This window comes from Berghia stephanieae, chromosome 6 (genome assembly GCF_034508935.2).
Source record: "Berghia stephanieae isolate SIO BIC M18660-M18661 chromosome 6, UCSD_Bste_1.3, whole genome shotgun sequence".
Lineage (NCBI taxonomy): Eukaryota > Metazoa > Mollusca > Gastropoda > Nudibranchia > Aeolidiidae > Berghia > Berghia stephanieae.
The window spans coordinates 44,974,637-44,979,636 of NC_088365.1; the positions used below are offsets into that span (position 1 = coordinate 44,974,637).

A 5,000-nucleotide genomic window follows, 5' to 3' on the forward strand; every position below is an offset into this window, starting at 1 on the left:
AGCACGTTTAGTTGATATTGCGCCATATAAAAGCTCAATGTTTTTGGGTTTTTTAATTCCAATCTTCATTTTCCGTCAAATTTACGTCCAATTTTCTTCTTCTTCTTCTTCTTTCAGCTTATCCCGCATTTTGCAGGGTTGCCATAATGAATGCCACATCTCCATGTATCTCGGTTCATAGCATAATCTTCCTCCAGGCCCAGTTCTTTCATATCGCCCTTTACCCTATCCAACCATCTAGTCTTTGACTTCCAATTTTATTATCTCTACTAAATTGTGAGTTATAAACAAAAATGAATATAACAGCTTCAAAATAAGAACAAAATACAAAACAACAACAACAAAAAACAATAAAGATATAAATACATTACTCAATTCCAGATAGACGACCGAGATACCGAAACGTTCCGTGTTTGGTATTTCGTTCTTTTTTTAAGCTGTTTTTATTCATTTTTATTTATTACTCTTTTCAGTCCACAGCTTCTAGCAGCTATAAATTGTGAGTTAGTAGGGTCGTACAAACGTGAAGTCTTGTTAGAATTATCGTTAACTCGACTTTATTATCATGTGCTATTATTCTCTTTTTATTATAAGTTGTGCAAGACCCGTGCTGCACTACTAATGAATAAATGTTCTTCCGTTTTCATCCCTCAACAACCAAGACATGACTTAAGTTTGTTTGTTCATTATCCATACTTCTTTTATCTACTTTTATCTTATTTTATTACCATCGTCATGAATAATCATCAGCCATCAACAGGTTATGGGCCCAGTCATAGGCACAGACTATTATTTGAAGGTGACGAAAGGAAGTATGAGTTTTGGGAAATAAAATTCCTAGGGTTTTTGAGAATCAGGGACTTGCATTCTGTTTTTACCAACCTCGAAGATGATTCTACCGTTGTTGACGACAATAAAAACGCAGAGTGTTTCGCTGAATTGGTTCAAATCCTGGACGATAGATCATTGTCTCTTATCATCAGAGATGCGAGAGACGACGGAAGAAAAGCTCTAAAAATATTGAGAGAACACTACCTGCCAAAAGGTAAGCCACGAGTCATTACGTTATACACTGAGCTCACCTCATTAGTTAAAGGGGACAACGAATCCGTTACTGATTACATTATTCGCGCGGAGGCGGCCGCTTCATCCCTTCGTGACACAAAAGAAACCATCAGCGATAGCCTTCTTATCGCCATGGTGATCAAAGGCTTGCCCAGCAGCTACAGTTCATTCACAGCGGTTATCACACACAAAGATCGATCTCTAACACTTGCCGAGTTTAAATCGCTTTAAGAAATTATGAGGACACTGAAAACCTCCAACAATACCGACCTAACAGCTCGTCAGTGATGAATGTATCCCACTCTCACTCTCAGTACTCTCACTCTAAAGTCAACAAGAAAGGGACCAAGAACCACAGTAGGTGGTGTGATATCTGCAAAGTTAACTCACACGACACTACTTTTTGCAGAAAAAGAAATACGCCTTCTTCGTCTACAACTAGACCCAGCAAATACTGCAATGTCTGCAAAACAACAACACACGATACCCAGTTCTGCAGGCGGCTAAAAAGCGCCAAATCTGTCATAGCTAATGCAACTACGGGTAGTCAACATCAACTTTCACCAAATTCGTCAAGTGATTTCTTCTTCACCTGCAGCAACTTGCTACTCAATTCTCTTGACAATTCGTTTCTCGTCGATAGTGGCGCTACAATTCACATCGTGAAAGATGAAGACTAATTTGTCAAATTCGAGAAAAGCTTTAATGCGGCGCAACACATTATTGAATTGGCTGACGGAACGAGGCCAACCAACATTGTCAAAGGGAAAGGTGATGTGATTGTCAGTCTTCGTGACATGAATGGAACGAATCATAATGTTACATTGAAGGATGTGCTATATGTGTCCACATTTAGGCAGAATATTTTTTCAATGAAAGCTGCAATGGACAGAGGGGCCATAGTCCAGTTTTCTAAAGATAATGGATTTCTTTCACCAGGTAATTCAGATACCCAATTCGAGATCAACAAGCAAGGAAATTTGTATTTTCTGAATTGTGTTAATGATAAGATTATGGACAATTTCAATTCTGTACGTGTCAGTATGCTGCAACAGTGGCATGAAACTATGGGACATTGCAATATGAGAGACACTTTAGCATTACAAAAGGTCGTAGATGGAATGGACTTTTCTGATGTTGATAAATTTCGAGCAAAGGACTTTGAATGCGAGACGTGTATTCTGGGTAAAATGACTCAGACTATTAATCAAGAACCTGATTCAAGATGTTGTGAAATATTAGAACGAGTGAACATTGATCTTGCTGGTCCGATAGAACCGGTTTCCATTGATGGACACAAATATGTTATGTGTTGTATAGATGATTTTTCAAATCTAACCATGATTTATTTCCTCAGGAATAAAAGCGATGCTGTTGAGGCAATGCAAAATTTCACTGCAGACATGAGACCATACGGTTCTATTAAATCTGTCAGGACAGATCAAGGGGGCGAATTTACCTCTAAGGAATTTAAGACACTCCTGCGATCGAACCAAATCAAACATGAAATGTCTTCGCCACATTCGCCACACCAGAATGGTACGGTGGAACACGATTGGCGAACTCTTTTCGGTATGTCTCGCTGTTTGCTCTTGGAGTCAAAATTACCCAAATATATATGGACAAACGCCACAATGGCTGCTGCTTACACCAGAAATAGGTGTTATATTCAAAGAATCAAATGCACCCCTTACCAATTATTTACAGGGAAGAAACCAAATATTTCAAATATGCAACCTTTTGGGACTAAATGTTTTGCTCTAACCCAAAATCCCAAGAAATTAGGCAATAGAAGCGAAAAAGGTGTCTTCATTGGGTTTGACAAAGGAAGTCCTGCCCATCTTGTTTATTCTCCGGAAAAGGAAATAATCAAGAAAGTACGAGTCGTGAAATTCGCAAAGTCTGATATTGACAATGATTTCGAACCGAATGATGAGAGTGTCAGTTCAGATGTCGTGTTTGACGACAGTGTCTTTCAGAAGAGCAAAGCGAATGTTAGTTACCCTACACGTACAAATGATGAACCTTCGCGTGTCGACATTGATGAATCTGAACCCAATGGGAACATTAACGCTGACCCTATCATTGATAGTGACACACCAAATAAAAGTAAGAACCCGCTCACGTCCCAAACATTTGAATGATTTTTACATTGATGATGAAGTTGATGATCATTTGAATTTCACTGCCCATTATTGTTATAATGTTTCTGATGCACCATTACCAATTTCTTACAATGAAGCAATGACAAGCAAATATTCCCTAAAACTAAAATGGAAGAAAGCTATGGATGACGAAATGCGTGCTTTGAGGGAAAATGACACTTTTGAAATTACCAGCCTTCCTGAGAATAGATCAGCTATTGGTGGTCGCTGGGTGTATACAATAAAGAACGGACCCAACGATGAACCAAAACATAAAGCTCGATTTGTCGCAAAGGGCTATTCTCAGATGCCAGGCATGACTATTATGAGACGTTTTCCCCCACGGCACGCATCATATCAGTTAGGATCATGATTCAGATCGCTGTACAAAATGATCTTACAATTTACCAAATGGATGTAAAATCCGCGTACCTGAATGCACCGATTGATTGCGAATTATATGTGCAACAACCTGAGGGTTACATAATCGAAGACGAGAAATTAGTTCTCAAAGTAAAGAAGTCACTCTATGGCCTTAAACAGAGTGGAAGAAATTGGAATAATTTATTAGATGGCTTTTTGAGTGAACAGGAATTCGACCAATTTCAAGTAGACCCATGTGTCTACACCATGCATTCAAGTAATACTGTAACGGTAATTTTATGTTACGTTGACGACATTCTTTTGATGTCAAGTTCAGACAATGTCTTGGCTGACATCAAAATGAAACTAAATAAAAAGTTCAACATGAAAGACTCAGGTAAAATCTCAAATTTCCTAGGCATAGACTTTGGTCATAACAATGATAGTATCGCAATGCACCAGACAAAATACTTAGACAAGTTACTTTGCAGATTTGAAATGCAAAACTGTAAACCAAAGTACATCCCCTGCGATATGAATATCAATAAATTTGAAAATGAGCCCGCAGAGGAAACTGATGCAAAACTGTACAGAGAAATAGTTGAAGGACTAATTTATGCGATGACATGCACGAGACCGGACCTAGGCTTTGTAGTTACCAAGCTATCACACCACATGTCCAAACCAAATGCTTGCCACATGACTATAGCCAAACATACCCTATGCTACATAAAAGCGACAGTTGACAGACAGCTGATTTTCAGGAAATCAGAGAAACCTCTCAGATTAACTGGCTTTTGCGACTCAGATTGGGCCAACTCAGAAGACCGAAAAAGTGTCTCTGGATATGGATTTCAATTGACAAATGAGGGACCTCTGATCTCCTGGAAATCAAAGAAACAAAACACAGTAGCCTTGTCTACCTTTGAAGCTGAATATGTCTCACTATCATCAGCTGCACAAGAAGGCACATTCCTCTTGGCATTACTTAATGACGTATCTTCCATGAACTTGAATGTTTTTGATATAAAGTGTGATGATCAATCAGCAATTTCCCTGGCTAAAACCCACTTTTTAAGTCAAAGAACTAAACACATTGACATTAAGTTCCACTTTCTTAGAAACTTAGTGCAGAAAGGCAAAATTAAAATCGCATATGTACCATCAGAGTACAATATTGCTGATGCACTAACAAACCTACAACGAGAGTGAAAAATGAAAGATTTAAATCTTTTGTAATGGGTTAGATTCTATGAATAATTTATTATCATTACCAATTCACCTCTTGGTTAACGTGAGGAAATGTTCTTATTGTTGTTTTCGTTTCAATCTTAACATTTACAATGTAAATTACATTGTCATTATTTTCTTTGGTGCTTCAATGTACGTCAAGTTTTATAACTTAAATTTTGATCGATTATTATTAAT

The 5,000-nt window shown here is 37.9% G+C and overlaps 1 protein-coding gene across 1 annotated transcript in view; it reads right to left on the reverse strand.

The window, feature by feature from the left end:
- Positions 1-5,000, reverse strand: part of LOC144975099 (uncharacterized) — a gene marked incomplete in the record, with an annotated part of 21,423 nt that overhangs the window by 14,193 nt on the left and 2,230 nt on the right.